Genomic DNA, 25,718 nt, shown 5'->3' with positions numbered 1-25,718 from the left:
TCCCAACAGATGGATGAGGGTGGAGGAGAGAACAGAAGGACAGAGACTCATACTTTGGATATTCCTGGTGAAAATACATAATGGGTTTTCAGTTAATCTCTCTAAGGAGAGTCGGCAATGGGCCTGTGTGCAGATGACTTCTCTTAGCTGATGCTGGTCCCAGCAGCTGCAGTTTCTGTAATCACTTGACCTCGAGTGGTGTTCTTCCAGGCTGCAACCCTGCAGTTAATGCATGAGATGGTGTAAAACCTTACTGTTATGCAGTCTTATCATCAAAATTCCCGTCTATGATTAGGTTCAGCTTTTATACCCTAGCAGCACACTTGCTTGCCATAAATTGCCCAGGATCTATAATAATGTAATCATATACTTTCATAATGTTTACAGGCCTTGAAACAGTTTTCAAGGTACTTTCAATTACATGATGCCATATAATGCCTTGAATTTTCTTTTTAAAAACACAAAGCTTTTCTCTTACAGTTTATTCACAATTATACGGTAAATTCGGGGTGAGAAAGGAGAATTTTATTTTGGGTTAATATTTTCAGTTAGATTAATTGTTTTATCAAGTGGAAATGAAAAAAACACATTGAGGGGGATTAAGATTTGAAAAATAAGCTTGAGGAGAGAGGGGCAAGGTGTATGCCTTCTCAGTTTTCAGTGACCTCGGATGGGTCAAGTTGAAGCTAGTTTCAGCTGGTGTATCTTCATGTTGTTCTCCAGGCTTGGTGGTGTCTTCCACTTTTTATTTCTTCACTTTTAACATAACGGTCCTCAGGGCTCGAGACTAATCTCTTTTTTATGACTCTTCAAGATTGGAGGGAAGTGGCCGATACTTTGACTATCTGGCTGGTAAAGTAAAGCTCAGCGTGGCCTTGGAAGTAGCAAAAAGAAACAGAGCATGAAAGGTGGAAACTTACCCTCTTACAGACGCTTTTAATGCTCAAGCTTGAGTCAGATACAAAACAGCTCTTGAACCCCATATTCCTCCCTATTAACAATATAAGTTATGAAACTCATTTACCTGGAACAAGGTAGACAGTCCATAAATGTGAAGCTTTCATTTCTTCCTCTTAGCTGAACTGTTGTTTACACTCAGCACTAAATTGGTGTTTGAAAGTACAGGAAGGGTGTGGAGGTCTTCTGTGAGGGCAAGCTAGCCTTGGTTGTGGGCAAGTATTAAATAATGTGACCTGTTTTATTTTATACTACTTGGGTGTCCCGATACCAATTTGAACATTTAGCTGGTTTTAGAGAGTGGACAATATTTTAATGTCATTGTCAGCTATATTAAAGTACCCAGACAGGGCTCACTGCCCTCTAGAGAGCAGAGGTAATCGATGTGAGGGGCACTGGGACTATCTTCTCTTTCTTCTACTGGCCAGGGTCCATGACGTTCCTTCCCACAGGCCAACCTTACTCTGTTGGGGTCCCAGGAGGTGGGGAGGGTGGGGAGAGTCCTTGGTACTCAGGACTGATCAGGACTGATCTTGTGGTTGGCCATGGCCTACCTGCTGCCCGGCTCTGTCCCCTCCCAACGACTGGCCCAGGCCGAGTTCCTCTTGCTAGGTGGGCTCTGGTGCAGGGTCTCATTCTTGCAGAGGGATCCCCATCCCAGGGGCAAGGAAGGGAATGATCACAACCTCTTCAGTGTGTGAGGATATCAGCCTGCCACAGAGAATTCCTTGGCCTGATCCCTCCCTGCTCTGGCACCCAGGGAAATAACTCTCAACCTTTTGTTTTTATTTTTTGTTTGAAATAAAGTTTTTAGCTAGCTAAAGAAAAAAAAAAGTATACAGAGTTAAGTGAGGGGTTTGACAGTTGATGCCATCTACCAAGAATATAATTGTTTGGAAAACAGAATTGACTCATCAGATGAAGCGAAGAATTTTCCAGGATTTGTCACTGAGGTTTTCTTGCTATGGGAAGATAAAGGAAGTAATTTCTTGCAGTTTGAATGGACCAATACCACCAAGTATATTTGTACAGATTCATCCTCTCTCCTTTTCTCTAACAGACCTTGATTATCAAGTGCTTTGTCACTACATATAGCTTTTTGATTAAAGGATCTCTTATGTTAGTCATCTCCTTTTATTGCACAGATGGACTCAGTGTTTCTTCAATCTTTTTCAGTAGCTTTACAGATATTGTGAAAAGAAGACTCTCCAAGGATTGCCTCCTTTTTAATTTCTTCTGTTGATTGGCTTAGAATTATGGTTTATGGTTTTTTTTTTTTTAAATTTTGGGAGGGTTGTTGTTTTAAGGATTCTTATTTTTCCAACAAGAATAATGAATTTGGGGAAAGAGTTGCTCAAAGCATAAGTTGATCACTTTATGGAAAGTTTAAGGAAATGCTTAAGTAAATCCAATGCCAACAATGTGCTTAAAGAAAAGTCCACTGATACTATTAATATCAACATATTTTCCTTTTCCTTCTGTTGGTAAGTCTTCCAGGAATTTTCACACCAAGATTTCTGAGTGTAGTCTTTGGAGGATTCTTTCATCAACTTGGCACAGATAGAAATGTCATCTTGACCTTGTTTCTGAAGGATGTTTTAACCTTACTAATTAAGCAACCTCCACCGCTATTCAGTGAAGCTCTCTTGAGAGTGAAGAGCCTTTGATTCGGGAAATCTCCTAATTGAATAGGACCTCTCATCATAAACCAGTCATAACATGATTATAGTTTTACCATTAGGAATTCCATTGCTTAACACAAATGGATTATAACAAGAATTTGATTAACCTAAGTCAATTTTAGCCTAGAGATACTTGGAACCATTGACAAGATCAAGTTGCTTTAGCAATCCAGGAGTCCAAGGAAAGAGGGCCTTTGATTCATGATGGGAAAAAAAATATTGTACAATAGAGTTTGTGTTCTTACATAATAGCAGTTTTCCAGTGATGGCTAAAGTCTAATGCTTCTTTTCTCTCTCAACTTACACTTAAAATTTTTGTTATGAAAATATTAGAAATATACAAAATTATGTAAAGAATTCCCACAACCCCATCATTCACCCTCAATATTACCAATATTTTATCAATCTTGTGTCATCAGTCCCCTCCACTTCTTGTTTGTTTTCTGGGGTTATTTAGAGCAAATCCCAGGTACATTATTTCGCCCATAAACACTTCAGTATTTGCCTCTGTTGATCTACTTTTATGTTATTAAAATTACTACAAATGCTGAAACTTACATAGTGCTTTACGGTTTTAAAGTGCCTTATCTCATTGGGTTATCACAATCATTTGTTATGTATTACTGTTACTGGTCAGCACATTACAAACAAAACAAAACAACCCAGAGGTTTTGAGTGCTGATGACATTCTTAGGAGCTACTGAACAGTGACAATGGGTTTGAAGCTTGGGTCTCCTACAAATAGCTCTGTGTTGAACTTGCCGTGGATATGACCACATCGAGTACAAGCCGATTCCTTGGGTATTCGACTTCACCTATTCTGGGCAGACGCTCTCTTCTTTTGCTCTTATGATACCTGAGAACCATGTAAAGGAGGCTGAAAATAGCCAGAGGGAAAGAGGTCATGGGAGATACAACTTTTTATTCTGATGCTTTGACATCTAGGGCCTTGGTAGCCCTAGAGAGACTGCTGTTCCCAGGGCTCCAGTTCCCAGAGAGTAAAGGACTCACTTGCAAGTGTGGTTTTCATATGCGAGCCAACCAATCCAAGTCCAAACCCTCCTACCCACATTCTTTACCTCTCTCTTACAGTCCATGCCACTATTTGCCTGTCCCAATCACAGGAGGGCCAGGCACCAGACAACTAGGACAGCCCCTGTGCCCTAAAGCCCACCAAAATTATCCAAACTAATCCTAAACTGGCTTACCCTGCCTCACCGATTCTTTCCCATGGAAACCACCATAACGGTTCTTGCCCATGTGGCCAGTGTCCCTGCCCATGTGGCATGCCCCTCCTCTTAGGAACTGTTGGTCTGTGGGCCTCGCTCTACTTGGATAACAATAACATTTTCCAACAAGGTGGTAAAAGCTGAGTAAAATCTCTTGAAACTAATATCAAGGTCTTTCTAAGATCGGATAAGCCTAGCTGGAAGCAGGTTAAGGGTCCAGGTTCAGGTAATTAAGTTAGAGATCAAATTCTATGAAAAAACAGCCACTGGGACAGATAATGAGGTCAAATGCACATGAACAACATCATAATGGAATGGCACTAGGCAATTGTTAACCTTGCTGGGCTTCAGCTGGGCTGAATTCCATGGAGAATTACATTTTTCCTTAGGTATGAATGTCATTCAAATACATTCCCTTAGGACCAGGAAGGCAGCATTCCCTTGTGCCCTGGCGTTGATGTCTCCCCAGTATTTCTTCCCTCGGGCTACTGTTCCTGCTGGTCCTGCCTATCCCATACTATCTTACAGTAGCTAACAGTGAACAACTGTACCTGAGGTTTCAGTTTCTACCTCTACCTCAAGTGCTTCCTCTTCTCTGAGACTCGAGTTCTCAAGCTAATGCTTGCATATCCACTCAGTGTCCCCTTCAGGTAGAATTTTAGATCAGGTGCCCTAGACTTCTCTAATATCCTCATTTTACAGATGAGGAAAGTGAGCTTCAGAGAGGTAAAGGATGGGTCCTAAGAACACAGGCTGCAAAAAAAGGGTAGAGACCTTTGACACTTAAGTACACATTCCCTTACTATGTTGGGAATTTTCAGTAAAATCTGGCTTTTCTTCAATATAGATCATATCTCACAATAACAAGTTCTAGCGGACTACTAGATGGTCAGAGTACAATCAGTATAATAAATATTTATTTAGGTTACTGGGAAATGACTTTCTTAAGAAAAAAAATGTTCTTTTAACAGTGTATGTCATATTTCATTATAATTCTGATACTGTAATATGATAGATTTTTCTTTTCGACTTTTGCTTCCATCTACACAACTGTCCTTACAAATTCCACTAACACACAACATAAAGACACCCCACATCTGAATATACGCTCTCCTTTTGCACTTTAAAAAAAAAAATTCTTAACTCAAATGAACGTATCTCAGTTGATGGGGCAATAATAGGCTATGTGTTAAAATACTTCACAATAACTGGTTAATTTTCATATAAGTTGATCTTGAAATAATGTCCTAAAAGCATGCCATCATTTGAGGTAGTTTATTATTTTGTACTGGTTCTGGGAAATAGGTAATTAAAGCTTCATTACTCACTAAGGAACTCACTTATCTGAGATGTCACTATGGATCCAGGACCCATGTCCCTGTGCTAAGGACTCAAGTGACCTGGACATGATGAGGAAAATTCCTGAGGTCCAGCTCTCTCAAGCTAGAGCTGCAGGGGGTGGGTGGGGCTCCACCACAGGGCCAGGGCGCTGCATTCCACCTTCAGAGCTTCTGAGACAATAGGTCTGGGGAAGCCCCAGTTGTTTGCATTTCTAACAAGGTTCTTCTGGTTCAAGAACCACATTTAGAGAGGGCTGCCAGCAGGAGCTGGCAGAAACGCCCAGATTCCTTCAGAGCCAACTCTTGATCTTGTAGCCTTATACCAAGTAGACACGCTATTGCTAACTACCTTCCCCTGCTTCTGCCCTGAACCAAAATTCTCTAAGACGAGGCTCCTAAAGCAGAGCAAGTAGTAACCCCAGTCAGACAAATGTGTGTGAAAAACAGACCTGTGCCAGCCATGTGATAGATACTGCACACTTTCAAGCCTTAGTGCTTTGCAGCAATCAGACAGGCTTTATATGTCCTGTAAGTAATTTGAGCATGAGGGATGGTTTCACACTCCTGTGTAGTATCAATCTGTAAGAATGTGATGATATTTTCGATCAACCTGCACTGCCCTTGAACATGGTTTCACCGAAATTCAGGGGTCCTTAGCACAAGCTAAGGTTGTGTTGCTTATTCTAGAAGCTGCCTTTAACCTCATCTATTATTGCTGATTTTAGTGTATTGATATTGTCGATCCTCCTTATTTGGGGATGCCATATTTGTGAACTTGCCTATTTGCTAAAATTTATCTGTAATTCCCAAGTCAACAGTCGAGGTGCCTCCCTGGTAACCAACCTGCATTGCCTGCGGTGCGTGTTCTGAGCTGACATCCAACAGGGTGAGGCTCTGCCTTCTTGTTTCGGTTCTCATAGTGTAAAAGTGTCCCTGAGGCAGTCCACTTAGTGCCATGTTTTTCACATTTTTGTGCTTCTGTTGTACTTGTTGATTCCATTGCTTAAGATGGTCCCCAAGCATAGTACTGAAGTGCTGTGCAGTGTTCCTAAGGGCAAGAGGCTGTAGAGTGTCTTACGGAGAAGTACGTGTCAACTTAATTTATTTCAGCAGGAGTTACAGCATTGGCCAAGAGTCCAATGCTGATGAATAGGTGACATATATCTTAAAATAGGCGTCTTTAGGGGCGCCTGGGTGGCTCTGTTGGTTGAGCATCTGCCTTCGGCTCAGGTCATGGTCTCTGGGTCCTGGAACCGAGCTCCATGCTGGGCTCCCTGCTCAGCCAGGGGTCTGCTTCTCCCTCTCCCTCTGCCACTCCCTGGCTTATGCTCTCAGGTGTTTTTTCTCTCTCTCTCTAATAAATAAATAAAATCTTCAATAAAGAAATAAGTGTCTTTAAACCAAAACACACATAAAACAGGTTACGTATTGACCAGATGACAAAAATGTCATGACCAGAGGCTTGTAGGAACCTAACCTTGCATTTCCTTTAGAAGCAACGATTAAGTATTCATTAATCCAGTTTTTGCAGCAACTGTACAGAACGTGACTGTCAGGAATAAGGGGAATCAACAGGACTTGTTTTTGTGAAAAATACTTCCACTCGTGAGGAATTTTATTTATCTGGTGATTAAATTTACCAGCTCCGTGTTATCAGCATCATATACTAACTTCTCGATACACAGGCTTTCCACCATGGAAGCTTCCCACCATGAAAAAGTAAAAATGCCACACAGGTAACATAAGGGATCTTCTCAGATGCAGTGGATCATGGAACGTGGTAAATTTTGCTAATTCTTCTTTCTTTCTTCCTGAATCTCCACAAAATAGGAGTATTTGGCTGCCTTGCTCTTACCGCTGGGAGTGTAGGTCTCCTGGCCATGCTCTGTCACACCTGAGGACCCTGAGCACAAGGAGAGTCCCCAGGCTTTCTGAGGCCTGCCTGGTCAGGAACCTGGAGAACTTAACGAGAAATTACCACACTTAATGCTGCTGGTCACAATATGGTGAGACCTCTTTGACCAGACTTTTAATGAAGTCTCCACATTCCTATGTTTCCAGAACATTAAACTAATAATGCTTCTGTGGCTTTCTAGCCTCATCATGAAGTAATACAGTGAAATGTGCATTAAGGAGGGGCGAAAGAATCCCACAGCACCGGGACAAAAAGGGTTTGGACATTATTTTTTCTACTTAAGAGAAAATGCTTTAAACTGTGGAGAAGCAAATATGATCTCCTTAGGGAAGCAGTGCCATGTAGTTATGGGGCAGGTGACAGACCTAAAAGTCAACCCATTAACTGCATCTTCTACCACTTTTGTAACTGAACTAGTATTTATTTATTCTGAACTAGTATTTATAACTGAACTAGTATTTATTCAATAAAACTCTTGAACAAACAAGAGATAGTGATAATTGTTATCAATTACTGAGCCCCTCTCATATTCCAAGAACTGTACAAGGCACTTGTTACAAGCATTAGTCCATTAGCTTCCCATCTATCTTCTTTGTGGGAGAAGAAACATTATCCCTAACTAGCAAGTGGAGTCATTGAAGTTCTGAGGGTTGAAAGAGATAGGGTACAGGTCACAAAGCTAGTATACCTGGACCCAGTTGTGCTGACTCCCTGCTTCTCCCCACGCTCTGCACCCCCTCCTCCCATAACCACTGGTTTCTATGTATGAGGAAGGACAAGGCGGGCTGAGTTCCCCCTCTAGGTATGATGAACTAAAAGGTGACATGACCATGGGACAGGCTGATTTTCAAAAACTGAATGTGGAGTGCATCCATGAACTTGGAGTGGACAACACTTCTGGATGAGAACATATTTTTATGTTTTTTGATACTGGTTGATTAGAAGCCAGTGAAAAGGTGATCTGTTGTAAGCAGCTGAATTAAAACTTCTTTTGTATTGTTTTCTCTTCTACAGCTTCATCTTGAGCACTGAATTGTTCTTGTCTTGAACACTGCTCGGAATGAAGTAATGAGAGAAGGACATTTCTTTTTCTGCACTTCTTTTTCTTTTAATCAAAACATCATGTCTTGAAAAGAATTCCCCATTGAAAGTTGACGGTCTGCTCTTAGCTTGCTTGATGATGTATTCAGATATGTTTGGGGAAGTCTTTCACAACCTCAAAATTCTTAGTCTCCTTTTGCTCAAAAGAGCAAACTGACATAGTAACAAAAGCTTAATCTTATTTAATTCTAGATGTTCGCTTCTAATCCACAAAGAGCTCCCAAATTAGCACTACCTGTGCCATGTTGGGTTATTGATATCCTGAATGAGAGGATGGATATTGTACAAAGCCAGAGCCTATCACTTAAATGATATGAGGCTAGTTTAAGAAATGCCCTATCACTATCAATTTTGAGGTTCCTTAGTTAATCTAAGTACAATATGGGATAAGCACCTCTATAACTCTCTGATTTATATATTTTAGTGCATTGGGAATGCTATAGATTCTAACACTAAAATAGACATACCAGATCACAGATTTGGAGCCCAGGCCCAAAGGGTCTTGGGGCTTTGGGTACTGATGTGTCAATTTAAATTTTGTGAGTCAAGTCTTATTTGGGGGGCTTCTTATATTTAAGAACTTTGATTAGAATTATTTTAAAATGAATAGCTGCTTCCTCATTTGCCCTCTGTTTAAGTTTGACTTTCTCTTATCTAAGGTTTCCCTGAAGTGTGGGTCATCTGAGTGTATGAGAAAATCACTTAGCTTTTGAAACTGTAGATGTGATTCAGAGCCCAAGGTTTGAAAAGTGGGCTTTGGACTCACTCACATAAAGAGCATAGATGTATATGTGCACTTAATCCAGACTATAAGGTAAAGGAATAACTATTACAGCACAAATATGATACATCATAAATAAATTCACAATGCAGATAAATACGGATCTAGATAAAGGCACAGAGATGGATAGATGTAGGGTGGGAGAGCATTGTAGGACTTGATTTCCCCTTCTCCATGGGTATATAAAGGGATGGGAGTTCCAAGATCCTGTTCTATTAAAAATTTTGAGAGTCTGTGTTCATTCAGTGCCTAGTATCATACTCATAGCAATTAGGTGATTATTAGTGATTTTTCCTGATGACGAATAATGTCAGGGAGAGGAATACAACCTTCCTAGTAAGGCAGTACTCAGCAGTCATTACGATGATGGTGATAAAACCATGATGAGTGGTGGTTAAGAGAAGCAGGAAACATGCGAATCCATGTCATTAATTACAGGTTAGATCTGATTTTCCAGTCTGCTTCTAGTTTGGTGCATTTCCATCCTTCATAACACCTCATTTTCCTGATGTTCCATAACTGATTTTATTCTAATAATAAAATTGAACCTAAAACTGAACTTACTAGGCCTATACCTGACATTCATTTTATAATCTTACAACTAAGTCCACTTTCTATCATTAATTTATCAAGGTCTCTCATAGTGCCTGGTTTTATTAACAGGGAACCTCGGTGCTTGCTCGCATCAGATGACCGACTCTTACCAGGTTAATTCTTAACAGAAAGTGCTTTGGGAAAAATACGGGCTTTGGAACCATCAGCTCTAGACTTGACTGTCTGCTTTGCACCTTCCTTAGGGACAGCCTCTGCAAGATGTTTAACTCCCATGTGCACACTTTCCTTATTGTAAAGTGACACTAATGTTTATTTTGTAGGACCACTGCAAGGAGTATAGTTAGTGCATACGAAGTGACTAGCTCAGAATCTGACATACCTCAGGCACTCCTCAATCAGAGCTGTTAGTATGATGATGACAATGATAATGCATCTAAAAAAAGGGCACATTTTAACCAAAACATTCCTGAATCACTGCCCTGTCTTTGCTGGGCAGAGAGCCTGGTGCTTGAAAAGAAATTCTTATTTGTTTCCTCCTGTACGTAAGAGATAGGATTGTCCAACTCATTGTGACACGGTGCCCTAAGGTGGACAGTCCTGTCCTCAGTGTTTGCTCTTGGGTAACAGACAGGAGCTTGGTGGAAATCAGTGCCCAAGTGCGAACCCTCAGGTAATCTCTTCTCTGTGAGCGCTGTCCCAGACCTCAGCACAGTGATCACGTTATTCTTTAGGACTGTGGCTTTGCTCTGTGCTTTTTCTTGATTTAAGTCACTGAAAAAACCAATACACACTTGTGGATGGATGAATTAGGAGCCAGAGTTCTGCCTGATATGTTTTTGTATTGAGCACAAAAGCCGGCATCATTCTGTGAAGGGACTTGACCCATCAACACTGACTGGAATGGAACGAAACAGAAAGGACTGGATGCATGGTTTGAGGAAGTGTGAGATTTGGTCTAATCAAAGGTTTTTTGAAGGGCAAATTTAGGGTAGGATTCCAACAACAGTTTAGCTTCTGGATAGGGATGACTTGAACTCTGGACTGAATGGATACTGTCCTCCGAAGAGCTTACACATGGCCTTTCCCTATGGTTTGGCCTTCCTTCCTCATGGCATGGCTGCCCAGGACAGTGCAGCTTTCTACATGGAAGCTCACGGCTCTAGCAGGAGTACCTAGGAAGCAAGGAGGCAGCTGTATCCCTCTGTATGATGTAGCCTTGGAATTCACATAGTATCATTTCCTCTGTGCTCTAGTGATACACGTACATAATGACTGTGCCCACTTTTATAGGGAAGGCTCACCTCTCAGCTGAAGGAATGTCAAAAAGTTTTACAGTCATTAAAAAAAAATGGCCATTCTATAGTTGAAGCACTTAAGGAAATATTAATGACTTATCATATAACATCTACGATAATTATAGATTTTGAATTTTTGAGCCAAAGAAAACCTTAAAGATTCCCCTAATCCAAACACTTCTTTAAATAATAAGGATAGTATCAAGACCCAGAGAGGGTGCTGTGACTTGCGTAAGCTCACAGGGCCGGGCAACGGCAGGACTGGGATCAGATCCCAAGTCATCTGGCCACCAAGTGCTCTCTCCCTCAGAACGAATGAGTATTAGCAACTGAGCGTCGCTCACTACAAACTACTCTCTCTGACGAAAGAGAGTTTCGGAAGGGGCGATGACACCACCAGCAGGAACAGTTGCAATGAATAGGGACTGCCACCGCTACTGAAAACATGGGGGACAGAGGAAGAGCTGGGAAATCCAGCAATATGCCACCTCTTTAATAATACTGCCTTCCATCAGAGTAGCACTTTCACAGACACATACACTGATCGCCAAAATAACTAAATGATAAACAATTACTCCCATTATTTTTTTCCCAAAGGGAAACGAGGGTTTAAAAGAATTAAGTAACTTGTCCAGATTTGCATAATTAGTAAATGGCACTGTGGGATTCCACACCAAGTCATCTGGCTGCACATCCTATGTTGTATTTTCCCCAACAGGAAACTGGTTTTAATCTTTCATTTGAATATAAGTAGATAAGGGTACCCTAATTCTATGGAAGTTTGCCTTCTGCGAGGGGAGGAGTTGAGTGTCATGGGATGCATCAGAGGACAAGGACACAAAACCCGCACTTTTGACTCCAGCCCCTGTACCTGTCTAATGAGCCTTTCATTTCCTTTTTTTTTTTTTTTTTAAAGATTTTATTTATTTGACAGACAGAGATCACAAGCAGGCAGAGAGGCAGGCAGAGAGAGAGAAAGGGAAGCAGGCTCCCTGCCAAGCAGAAAGCCCAATGCAGTGCTCGATCCCAGGGCCCTGGGATCATGACCTGAGCAAAGGCAGAGGCTTTAACCCACTGAGCCACCCAGACGCCCCAAGACTTTCATTTATTAAGAATGACCTGTTTCCTTTAGAAGAGGGAAAGGGGAGTAAAAGGCAAACAATGCCATTCTTGCTGCTAGAAATGCACCCCTTTTTATGGGCACCTATTGCTGGCTTTCATGCAAATCAAGCAAAGGCATTCTGAATGCTTGTTTGCTTCCTTGGAGAAGCCAGGCAGGAAACCTGTGGTGGTTTCTGGAAGTAAGACTCTAGAAGAGAAGACCCTGGAAGTGATTTTTGTCTCATGAGCTTGAAGGGTTGTAAACTGACTCTCCAAGGTGACTTTTGACATTAAACAACAAAAAAAGAGATTAAGAACAAAGAATATAAATAATACAAATAATAAAATGTTAAAATTTAGTTACTGTCATATCTGAGTAGATGTTTATATTACAAGCCCTTCCCTGTTATGAAAGCTGAAGCTGTTCTTGCTCTTGCAAAAATGACAATGATTTTTCAAATAGCTTTTCAATTAGAAACCTCTTTATTCTATGTCTTGATTTTGATACTTAAAAATACTTAAATGAAAGCTGCAAAAACATTTGAGCTTTATTTGAACTCTGGTCATAGAAATCTTGCTTATATTATCTTTATTGCTTTTTAAAATAACTCTCATGATCAGATCAATCTATGAAATTCTAGGTTAAGACTAAACTTGTTTAAATACTTAGAGCTCATGATAGTTAACTAAGTAGATGTGGGGGGCAGTGTAGACAGATCTCTATCTCTAGGAAAGTAAGACTCGGGCAAAGGACAATGTGATCTGAATTGCGTCGATGTGTGCCTTCTCTGTAACGGCAAATTCCAGTGAAGTGTCCTTTCCTCTCAGTGACTCAGTTAAATATGACACTAATGTTTCCCCATATAGAAACACCAACTCCTGATCTGCTGGCTAGGAAAGGGGAAACTGAGTGTGCCCATTTATGAAAAGTCCCTACTAAATCCTTTTTACTTAAACTCTACAGGTATCTCAATGTGAGTGAAAACTGACAGATTACAATGCAGGAATCCACGTGTTGGCAAGAAGCTGCCGCCAGCTCAAATATCTAGACCTCAGCTCTACAGGAATAAGCAAAAGAGGGTAGGGAAATGAGATTGCCCTTTTTTATCCAGTTGCTTTACAAAAATGAATCATGAGTTAATTATCCACTTCAGTTCGTCATTTTAAGGGCACCTAAAATGCAGCCTATAATGTAGACCATGATGTGGTAGGCCAAAAGGAATCTGAATCTGCTTATGGCATTCCTGGGCCCCAAGCAAGTCAAGGGATGTGACAAAATGCCTATTTCGGTGACTGTTAATATTTGATCACAGTTAATAACAGATACATGATATTCTATCATTGTGGTAGCTAGCTCCCAAACTAGCTCCCGATGATTCCCAGCTCCTAGAATTCATGCCCTGTGTAGGTCCTTCCAACACTGTATTAGCATTGATCTCGGAGACCAACAGAACACAGCAGAAGTGATAGCATCTCACATCTGAGACGAGGTGATAAAAGACTGAGCCTTCCATCTAGGGCAGCTTTCTTCTTTCTCTCTCTCTCTCTCTCATTATTTCTTGTGGGAGAGCCAGCAGTTACTCAGGCAATCTGGGAAGAAGTCCACACTGTGAGGAACTAAATTCTCTGGGCAACAGCCAGAAAGGAACAATAACCATGTGAGTGAGCTTGGAAGGAAATCTTCCCACAGCCAAGCCTGTGGATGAGACTCAGCCCTCCCAACAGTCTGACTACAATCTCATGAGGCACCTTGAGCCAGAACCACTCAACTAAATTGTACTTGGATTCCTGAGGCAGAGAAACAGAGATATTATGTGATTATTATTTTAAGCTAAGTTTGGGGATAACTTGGTATACACCATGTAACTAAAACTCATGGAGAAGTGTTCAGAGCTGGCATTATTTCCACTTTCTGAGTAAGACACTGATGACAGTTGTTGCCTAAGCCCATATATCAAATCTGGTTGCTTTTATAGCTGTATATTTTACCAGATATATTCTTGAGCTCTGAATGGGCCATCTCATAAAACAAAGATTTTAAGGAATTAATTATACTTCATTCCATCTCTCATAACACCTAACACATTTAGTACACCACAGGGTCATTAGTGGGTTAGCTCCAAATCAGGGTTGGTTACTTAAAGCATCTTCTTTGCCAAAGATACCTGAAAACATTCTAAAAAAATAAAAACAATAAAATAAACATAGAGGGCATATTGGCTTGGAATGTGTGCAAATATGAAAGGTCACACGCACTTTAATAATTACTGTCTGAAGTTTTACAACATTGTAAAGGATGCTTAAATTATTTCATCTCATGAAAATGGAGATTTTATATCTATAAAATAATTTAGAATAATCAAACTTATAGAGAATCAACTTTTTTCCCCAATTTATTTATTTTCAGAAAAACAGTATTCATTATTTTTTCACCACACCCAGTGATCCATGCAAGCTGTGCCCCTATAATACCCACCACCTGGTACCCCGAGAATCAACTTTTTAATGATTATAAGAAGTCAACAGATTCTCCAGCTTCTAGATGTTATTACTATCACTATTTTTCGTTTGCAGGGAAGTCGTAGGACAGGGTAATGGTTTACTGGAAGCATTTTATTTTCCTGGAAACATCAAATAATGTTCTTGTATCTATTTGCTCTTACTGGTACATATCTTTAAAATTTTTCACATAAACGATTCCTTTGTGGTTAAGTCTTTACTCCTTAGAATCACAGGAGCTGACTCTTCCCGGAGTAGACGCAACAAACTCCTGCCATCAAGTTTAATCGGCATACTTTAAATAGATAATAAATTTGAAATAATTAGGTGAGCTGTTTGCAGTAAGGAATAGAAAACAATATCCCAGACAAGTACTTCTTCAAGGTACTTATCACCTAATTTAAGAAAAGTCTCTCTCTCTCTCTGTCATACACACACACATGCAAAAATCTAAATAGCATACACATCCTTTAAGAGGGGGGCGACTTCTGGAGAATGGTTTAACCTCAGATAATCCTTGAAGGATTGGTAGGATTCAGGTGGGCAGAGGAGAGGAAAAGGAAGTCTAGTCAAGAACAAATTCTTTCATATTGTGATTTTTTAAAAAAGAGGTTATATTTGCCAAAAGCTTCCTTACAAATCACTTAAAATACTTAACTATGAATCATCCCATCAATATAGTCTTGTTTGTCCCTTTTCCATCTAAACTTATGCCATGTTCTCCTAATGAACCATTAATTGTCAAAAATATTATTCTGATGTTTGCTTGATATCCCATTACATAAATATGATATACTTAATTTAAAAATTGTCTTATTGGGCGCCTGGGTGGCTCAGTGGGTTAAAGCCTCTGCCTTCGGCTCAGGTCATGATCCCAGGGTCCTGGGATCGAGCTCCGCATCGGGCTCTCTGCTCAGCAGGGAGCCTGCTTCCTCCTCTTTCTCTGCCTGTCTCTCTGCCTCCTTGTGATCTCTGTCTGCCAAATAAATAAATAAAATCTTTAAAAAAAAAAATAAAAATTGTCTTATTGTTGGGCATAGAGATTGCTTCTGATTTTTTTTTAAAGATTTTTATTTATTTATTTGACAGAGAGAGATCACAAGGAGGCAGAGAGGCAGGCAGAGAGAGAAAGGAGGAAGCCGGCTCTCCGCAGAGAAGAGAGCCTGATGCGGGGCTCAATCCCAGGACCCTGGGATCATGACCCCAGCCGAAGGCAGAGGCTTTAACCCACTGAGCCACCCAGGCACCTGCTTCTGATTTTTTTTTTTTTAAATAACATAGTAAAAAATATTCTCGTATGCAAATATTTGCATTTTTGATTATTTCATTCATAGAAAGCTCTAAAAAAATAGAATTACTAGTTCAAAAAATTAGGAAATTAACATTTTTAAGGCTTTCAACTTAATATTGCTAAAGTGCTCTTGGAAAGGTTGTACAGTGCATTCTTCCAACAGCGGTGTGTGGACCTGCCTGCCTTGCCTCACGTGCTCTGGTACATACAGAGCCAATGTTATGGACAGCGTATCTTATTTTGATTTGATTTGCTGATGCTTCTTGACATTAAATTTTTAAATATATTTTTTAAAGATTTTTATTTATTTGAGAGAGAGAGAGAACACCATCAGGGGGAGCAGCAGAGGAAGAGGGAAAAGCAGGCTCCCCCTTTTTTAAATGGTATTTTGCATTTATTTATTTCTGTGTTGGGGGGTTTCCCTTTGTACTATTGAAACATATATCTTGGGGGGTGCCTGGGTGGCTCAGTCAGTTAAGCGGCTGCTTTCTGCTAGAGTTGTGATGTTGGGGACCTGGGACTGAGACCTGCTTCAGGCTTCCTGCTCACCGAGGAGCCCGCTTCTATCTTTTACTCTGCCCCTTTCCCTACTCTTGCGCGCTCTCTCTCTCTCTCAAAAAAAAAAATAAAATCTTAAACAAAGAGAAACATATATATGTGTAGCTTCATAGATTTGTAATATTCTTTATAGATATTACGGCATTGATGATCACTTTTTAAAAAAATTTTGTAAGTATTTGTTCCAGTATACCATTTCATGAAAAGTTTTCCAGGTGATTCTCAGGTTTTCTTGATACACTGAATACATTTTAAAGTAGAATACATAAATATGTATAAAATATACATACTTTACAATGTGTTACAATGATAAATACATACTGTCCTATTTTTCTAGAGCTAAACTGCTTGATTTACTTATTATTTTTATTGGAATTTAACTGATAACTAAGATTATATGAGTTTCAGGCATACAACATAAAAATTCAGTATTTGTATGTACTGCAAAATTATCACCACAGTAAGTCTAGTTAACATCTGTTGAATTTTAAAATCTCTGATTAAAGATAATATATGAGACATCATTTATCTTTGGAAGAGTCACACACGAAGCCGTTTTTATCGAATTCATTTGTTCTGCGGTGGTATTTTAGGGTGTGACCCCCTGTTGGTCTACAAAAAATATAAAGGTTATACTTGGTTTCCTCCTGTGGAACCGCATCTATATACTCTATGCAGGGTCTGGAAATGAGTCCAAATGGAAATAAGGGGGGCAAGTAAAATAGACATGAATTCAAACTACCCTGGTCTTTTCCATTCATTTACGACAGTATTTACTGCAGATCTATGCCCTTGGGTTAGCAGACCACTGGGCCCACACACACTTCTGCTAGATTTACAGAACCGACATGCTTCCTCTCCTCTTTGCAACTTCACCAATATCATCCCTCTTGCTAATCACGTCTGTCTATGATCGTCATAATGGATGCCGCAGTTGGTAGACAGAAGACGCTTGTCAGATCCTACAGATCTCTACATGGGAAAAAGCAGTAGAATAGAATAGAAAGGAAGACATCATAAATGTACTTCATTATAGCCTTGAGGCTGCTTTTCCTTCAGGCCCAATTTGTTATTTATGCTTAAGCCACATTACAGATGGAAACACACCCCCACTGACCTTTCTTTCATTTTGCCTTTTATCTGTACCTGAATAAAGACTGTGCTTATGATCCCGCTGATCAGCTTACTATACATGTTTGGATTTCACTTATAAACTTCTGGCTGAAATATAACAAAGAAAAAAGTGAATATACACTGTGCTGGGCTAATGATAAACCAACTGTTAGCTTTTACTGATTTGTCTCTGAGACAAAAGTCGCTCATCTGGGTGATACAGAACTAACAAAAGTGTGACTTGACTGGAACCCAAGTCTTTCCTGTGTTACTGTTGGTGGGGGGCTGCATGAATGATACACAGCTCAGGTCAGTTCCCTAATTAGGAGACTACCTTCACGGTAGAAGGGTACTGTGTCCCTAATTACACTGATATGTACCAGAGGCTTCACTTCAGAGAGGGTTTCATAAGGCTAGAACCTAGTAACAGGCAGAATTACAGACTTCTTTTTTTTCATTCTGGCTTGTCTCCAAAGGCTGGATCATACTAATTAAAGTACAGAGGAGAGAACAACCCCAGATTTGAGAGCTTATTTTGCTGGTTTTCTACCGACATGGAGATTGTAGGCTGTGTGTGTGTGTGTGTGTGTGTGTGTATGTGTGTATGTGTGTGTGTGTTTATTGGTAACTATGGCAACACACCCATTTTTGTTGGCTCTCCTGGCACTCTTACTGGATTACCTGCTTCATGCCACCTCAGGATCTGCCTTTTCTATTTTACTTTGTCTCCAATAAAACATTCAGTTAATTCAAATGTGAATTCAAAACCAGTTATGTTGCCTTGTTTACTGCCCCCAAGCCAGCCATTCAGTAGCTTAATTTAGAGAGAGGTGATCAAGTAGGCAAATATACGACATGAGTGGGTGTCTTATTATTTTATTGCATCTCTCAGAGCACGGGTACCTCTACAGCAGAGCCTATCTGAGCAGGATTTATTCGATTGTAAGAGAAAGGAATTTTCTATTCTGAAAGCGATGGGGACTTCCGAAAGTGGTTGAATAGCCTGAGAGAAACATTTATAGCAATGTGAAACCTGTCCTTACGTTGCCTTCCTCACGTTAGTGAACTTGTTTTCTTAGAGGAAAACATGGAACACTGTTTTCATGCTCATGAAAACACACAACAGAAACCTGGGTTTGCGTCCTGTGGTTTTTATATTATCATTGAGGTTTGGACCAGAAATGAACAGGAACAATTATCAAACAGAGTCTTGCCGGGCACCTGGGTGGCTCAGTGGGTTAAGCCGCTGCCTTTGGCTCAGGTCATGATCTCAGGGTCCTGGGATTGAGGCCCTCATTGGGCTCTCTGCTCAGCAGGGAGCCTGCTTCCTCCTCTCTCTCTGCCTGCCTCTCTGCCTGCTTGTGATCTCGCTCTGTAAAATAAATAAATAAAATCTTTAAAAAAAAAACAAAAACAGAGTCTTGCCCACTCATTTACTAATAGACTCTCAGGAATGAGAAGCAGATTACTTTTCTTTTCTTTTTTTTTTCTGTGAAGCGATAAGATCTCTAAAACGTTCAGGAAAACACTCATTTAATTCTTCTTGGGCAAGTAGTCTAAATCATTTGTTTCATTTGAGAGGCAGGATTGATTTAGCATGGACTTTTGAGCCCAATTCCCCGGCCCAAACCCCAGCTCTTTTATTAGCTGGGTGACCTTGGATGAGATACTAAACCTCTCTGCGCCTCACTTTCCTCATCAGTAACATGAAGATGAAAATGATAGGTCCTGCCTCAGGGTCTTCGTGGAGACTAAGTGACTTAACTCAGGAAAACATTTAGGGGCCCGGAATATGAAAAGCACTCTGTGTTAGGTATTATTATTTGTTTATAAATACCATTTAAATTTTTTTTATTCAAATCATAAGTATTATTCACTACGCATACACTCATGCTACTTACTTAAGGTGGTTATTTCTTAGAAAGTAAAAATGATAATTACTGAGTTTGAATAAACCCATTGTAAAGAACTTTGAATTTTCATAATTATTATAGGGAAGACTTGTGAGCACTGGCCTAATCATTCACTGGAACCCAAAGAGATACCAGAATTTCAATATTTATGGATATTATCAAGACATTTAAAGTCCTCTGATTTTTCTGTTATTAACTGAAAAGTAGAGAAAGTGTCCATTTTTTTAAAAATATTTTACTTATTTACTTGAGAAAGAGAGAGAGAGAGAGAGCATGAGTTGGGGGGGAGGGGCCAAGGGAGAGGGAGAAGGAATCTCCTAGCCGAGCAGTGAAGCCCGATGTGGGACTTGATCCCAGGATGCTGGGATCATGACCTGAGCAGAAGGCAGAGGCTTAACTGACTGAGCCACCCAGGTGCCCTAAGATAATGTCCATTTTAAAGATGAGGACAGAAATTGTGGATTTTTTTGAATGTATAATGTTCTTTTAACATTGAAAAGCATAGATTTCTTACTACAGATATGTGCTTTCACCAGTATGAAACATGGGGAATTATATCAGGGACTGTCTAAGGAAGCTTTTCCCCTTGCCCTTGTTAACATTAGGAGACCTCTCCATGGTATGCTATGTGAAATATTCAATATCCCCAACCAGATCATCTTTGATAGTGAGTACAGGCCACACATACTATCAGGGTCTACATCTGGAGAGCAAAGATGATAATACTTAGCATTTAAGTTTGAAAGTTCCTTTGCCTTTAACGTTGGCATGGCTTTATCTCCATGGGACCATCTCATGTTTCTGACACTGATGACTGTCCCATTTCCCAACAGTTCTGGGGATAGTGGGAATATGTTTGCTACAGACCTACTTGCCCTAACTTTCCCCTCTTCTTGCTATTCCTCATTCTTACCTGCCTTCCCACAGTCCCCCAATTTTAAATGGAGACCTGGTAACTAGCCTAACAGAAGAGTCTGAAATGGACAGAAGAATTAATGCTTACAGAGGGCACAAATACTGAACATGGATTCTGTTAAAGCAGAATTACGATTTTTAGGGAGCCCAACTAGAAGGTCAGTAAAAAATCCTGCTTCCCAGAGATTTTTTACTTTAACCTATAGATTTATTTTCAGTAATCTGTTTCTTAGAAATACAATTTGTTTAGATTGGTAGAATCACTGACAATGATTCTCTGACATCCATATTTGCTAATCATTGGATCACAGGTAGATCTGCTGTGTGGCCAAGGCTGTGAACCATCATTAAGATCAGTAATTCTCAATTTTTATGTACATCAGGATCACTCAGAAGACTTGTTAAAACACAGACTGGTGTGGGGCACTTGGGTGAGCATCCACCTCTTGATTTCCCCTCAGGTCATGATCTTGGGGCCATGAGATTGAGCCCCACGTCTTGCTCTGTGCTCATAGCAGAGTCTGCTGGAGATGTTCTCCCTCTCCCTCTGTCCCTCCTTCCATGTGCTCCTGCTCTCTCTCCCTTTCTCTCTCAAATAAATATACAAAATCTTACACACACACACACACACACACACACACACACACCTATATACACAGACTGGTGAGCCCCCACCCTGTAGTTTCTGATTCAGTGGGTCAGGAATGAAGCTCCTCTCCCCCAAATTTTCTAACAATTTCTTAGGTGATGCTGAATCTGCTGGTCCAGGAGTCATCCTGTGAGGACTAACAATTTAGGTTATACATGGATCCCTTGTCCTGGGAGAAGACATTTTACTCCCGAGATCTAGGTAACCTCTCCAAAGTTACCAAAATTCCATGCTCATGATTCTGACAAATCCTGGGGTGGGACTTACACTCTCAGGTCCCCTCCTGTCTTGTGCTTCTTGGGGTCCTGCTCCCTTTCACATGCACAATGGTAAGTCAGCCTCTTCTATCTCAATTGTGAGTGAAATAAACCTCAGTAGAAATGTTTCAGGGAACCCAAAGAAAGGCCTACATCACAAAAGAGAACACCTTCTCTCATCCTCAAGTGTCCCGTCAACTTCACCTTGCCGGCTCTGGCCTCGCCCTATTTTCTGCTTCTGTCTCTCCCCACTCCACAGTCTTTACCCAGCTGTCAGGAGGAAGAAAAACCCATCCCTGTCCACGAAGAGTGGCAGAACTATCACGTATTGTTCTGCAGGTCCTTTCCTCCTACAAACGTCTAGCACAGTATTAGCCCAAACAAAGACAGGTTCCTTCTGGGAGTAAGTCTGGTGCCAGACGTTAAGATAACGATCACTTTTACTTTATTATTATTAAATACCCATCAAAATGGCAACACTGTAATAACCCTCTGGATCTATCTACTATTACCCTTTCTCTAAGTATCTCCAAGTAGAAACTGACATCTTAGATCTTAGCCCCTGTCATCTTTACTTTTTTTGTTTTGTTTTTTGGTCTGGAAATTTTATTAGGTGGGTTCAGTATATGTGCTGCTTTTAGGGAACTATGTTTGCAGTCTCTGTCTGGATGGGAGGGCAGGACTGGTAGGGGAGGAGGGATAGTGTGGGGTTAGTGAACATGCAAGGCCAAGGTAAATTTGGGGGCTGAGTTTTTGAAAACTTCGTAAAAAAGTACACTTCACTATCTATCCTCATAACTTTTTGTTCTCTTTCTCCTTTCCAGACTTTGTTCATTGGCTAATTATTGTCACATTAGTTTGGAACATGTGATACTCAGTCTCTGTAAGAATGTCACCCTAGATGTGGTTCAAAATCTGTGAAAACTGTAGATGGTAAGAGAACATTGATTTTTGTCCACTTGTTTCTCTTTCAGTCCTAAATGTCATCACAAAATGAAAACTTGATATCAGCTGTGCATTGGTTTATTATTTAATGTTTATATTATTATTATTTATAAATTCTCAGTGTTGTTTCCATTTTATCAACACAGAGTTCTAGCTATCATTAAATATTTCCCAGAAAATAGCTTCTGGTAACTTCATTTAAGACCAAACCAAGTTTTCATGACTTCTCATATAGCACAAAAATCTTATTAGTTCCTTGGTACTTTGAAATTCATTGAAAAGTTCAGGAAAAAAATACTTGGGGGACATTAGATACTTTTCAGTTATGTTGGTCTCTGTCCTTGGGATATCATTTACCTGAATGATATACAAACCAGGGAAATAAAAACATTTGAGGAGTTTTGGGAGTTGAAACTACCATTTCAGATGTCCCATATTTCAAGAACTATTTGATTAATCCTAGTCTCCTCTGTGAAATCTGAATTTTTTGGAGGAAATCTGAGATTTCTGTAATGAGTTAATCTTTCAAGAAATAGAGGAATCCATAGAACAAATACTTCTATATGGAACCCCGGAACTTTTTAGGTTTCAAAACAATCAAAATAATGGAACAGTTTGAGGAAATTCAGTTTGCTGATTTTCTATGTCTTATAAAAATTAACCAATAATTTGTTTATTACTAAAAATATGAATTGAGAACTTGGAAGACATAATGGAATTTACATTATTTTTCAAAATCCTGAAGGTATGGCATTCCTCCACAAATGTGTTAGTGGGCAAAGAATTCTGTCTTATTCCAATATCTCATTACATGGTGCAAATGTGACCTCTAACTTTTTTTTTTTAAAGCTAGATTTCACTTTATTCATCCATCTTCATTAACATTAAAGATTTGCAAATTAAAGAATACATGTAAGAGGGTTAGAAATCCTGATTCTGTATTTCCAATTACTACATCAGTAAAAAATTAGTGTCCTAGTTCATTGCTAAGCTGAGATTCTGGGGTATTGGTGAAAGAGCCTTATTTGAATATCTCATCCTTTGAATACTGAATTATAGAATAGTTTCCAGAGGAATAGGAAGGGTTTTAGAGTTTTATAGATCTCAGTCTGACTGATCTAGTTTGTCTCATTTTGTACTTCTGGAAACAGGAGCTTTAATCTTTGTTAGTCTAAAAAAAAGATTAATATTTTAACATCTTCTCATATTATAGAATTGGGAACTTCCATGCCACATATAAATGTACATTTCTCCATTATTTTTGATGAATATAAATGTGTCTCTGATCTAACAATGCACACATTGCATTCCCTGAGGCTAAAAGTAATTTTTGAGCATTTGAGATCAAATTTATAGGATTTCCTAAGAAGAAATCCATTGTGATCTTAGGACATGATTTGTCTTTTGTTAGAAAGTAAGTTTGGGAGAATGTTGAGTGTGTCCTAGACAGTTCTAAAACAAGTAGTAAATTGGGGAACCTTATGGCTCAGTCTGCTAAATGTCTGCCTTTAGCTCAGGTCATGATCCTAGGGTACTGGGATCGAGTTCCATGTCCGGTTCCTTGCTCAGAGGGGAGCCTACTTCTCCCTCTCCCTCTGCTTGCTGCTCCCTCACTTGTGTTTGCTCTCTCCCTTTCCTTCTTTGTATCAAATAAATAAAAAAATCTTAAAACAACAACAACAACAAAACAAGTAGTAAACTAATAAGGAAATAACTGACATGATTATTGTTCCAATACCATCAACATTAAAATGCTTACAACTGTATAATAGTTGTTTATAATTATTCCTAATTTTATTTTTTTAAAGATTTTATTTATTTACTTGACAGAGAGAGATCACAAGTAGGCAGAGAGGCAGGCAGAGAGAGAGGAAGGGAAGCAGGCTCCCTGCTGAGCAAAGAGCCTGATGAGGGACTCCATCCCAGGACCCTGAGATCATGACCTGAGCTGAAGGCAGCGGCTTAACCCACTGAGCCACCCAGGCACCCAGTTATTCCCAATTTTTAATCCTGCCTCCTTTCCAAAGGCTTTAGGACTTTTTTTTTTAATAGGTAAACACACACTCACACAGACACACATGCGCAGACACACAAACACACACACAGCTGAGCAATTTGAAATTATGATAAAAAAAAGTTTGCTCAGAAACCAGGTAGAGAAACAGGAGAAATGGAACTGGGGTCAAGGTGAGTGAAGACTCAAGTTGGAGCTACTGGCAGGGAAAGCAAAATGGGAAGCACCGTAAAAATCATGGCCCTTTTCGCCTTCTGAAACTAGGCCTGGCAATTCCTTATCAACGGCAAAATTAATACATCCTGAGAAGAATTTATCACTTGATTCTTCTACAATACTAAGAAACTAAAAACCTTAGCAGTCACACATATCAGCTGATTGCATAAGATTCTGCCTGGTCAGTATTTCCTTATTTTAAAAAAATGGTAAACGAGTCACCATTGATAGAGTTTCCGCATTCTTCCTTCATGCTACCACTATTGCTGTGAGATGAATGCACTTCTTTCCCTGTAAGTTGAAATATTATGTTTATATTGGATTTGCGGAATTTTTAAAAGCACAAGGTAGAGGATTAGTTTGAAAACAAGGAGATCCTTTGCTAGAGCATTTTGTTAACTTGTGCTATGAGAATATGTGAGACATTTCCTTCCCTCACTACTTCACATAAAGTAGGGTTGGAAAAATCCTTTTGTAAAGGGCCAGAGAATGAATATTTTCGGTTTTACAGGTCAGATGTGCCTATTGCAACTACTCAGCTGTGCCTGTCTAGCGTGAAAGTAAAGCACAGGACTGTGTTCCAATAAAACTTTATTTATGGACAGTGAGTGTTACAGTAACACAGAACATACCCTTTCCTTCAGAATATAGCTGGTCTTCAACTTCAGATATTCTCACCATTCCTCACTAAGGCGACAAAATTTTAAAATGTACTTGATGTTCTCAAGTTAGATGCTATCTTTCTCCTTGAGAAACATAAAGTACTTAACATAAAGAATTTTCATGCACTTACCATGCTTAGAATCTAGGCTCCACTGTCTCCACTCCACATAATTTGGGGTCCTGTCTTTTCACTTTTTTTTTAGGTTGAAGATTCTCCATCTATATGGGTACATTGTCACCTTTGACCTGTGCAAAATAAAAGAGACTTTAAAAAGAGTCCAAGTATTATAGGATGCTAATATTTTCAGGAAAATAGAATTTCTAGTAATAAAGACATTAACAATATATTATGTTAAATATGCCCAGAAATATTCCCAATTAAAGCAAGATATAAATTATTTTTGACTTAAGAGGTAGACTATCAAGGAATAATTGCATGGTACTGTGTTGAGATCTTATAAAAAATAATCCATTTTTGTATGTCAAACATCTCTAACCCCCATAATAAAATAAAAAATGATAAAATTTTAAATATTGGTATTTTCTTACCAGATTGTACTATTTGTTTATAATGTATTTAACCTTTTACATGAGATTCCTAATTGGTAAACTGCAATCTACTTTTGAGTCACTTGGTGTGTTATGAGAGAATAATATGTCAATTAACTCTGGAAGAAATATTTTCCTTTTTTTTTTTTTAAATTTCTTCTCAGTGTAACACTATTCATT

General features: G+C 39.5%; 1 long non-coding RNA gene across 1 annotated transcript; it reads right to left on the bottom strand.

Moving 5' to 3' along the window:
* Positions 1 to 503: 503 nt before the first annotated feature.
* Positions 504 to 25,257, bottom strand: LOC122917666. Its single transcript, XR_006386428.1, has 2 exons — positions 25,120 to 25,257; positions 504 to 874 (listed from the first exon to the last, which is right to left on the bottom strand). It is a non-coding gene; the product is annotated as an uncharacterized LOC122917666 (long non-coding RNA).
* Between the last annotated feature and the right edge of the window lie 461 nt (positions 25,258 to 25,718).

The sequence above is a fragment of the Neovison vison genome, chromosome 9 (genome assembly GCF_020171115.1).
Source record: "Neovison vison isolate M4711 chromosome 9, ASM_NN_V1, whole genome shotgun sequence".
In the NCBI taxonomy this organism is placed as follows: Eukaryota; Metazoa; Chordata; class Mammalia; order Carnivora; family Mustelidae; genus Neogale; species Neogale vison.
The sequence above is the reverse complement of the archived record's forward strand: the minus strand, read 5'-3'. Positions and strand labels throughout refer to the sequence as shown.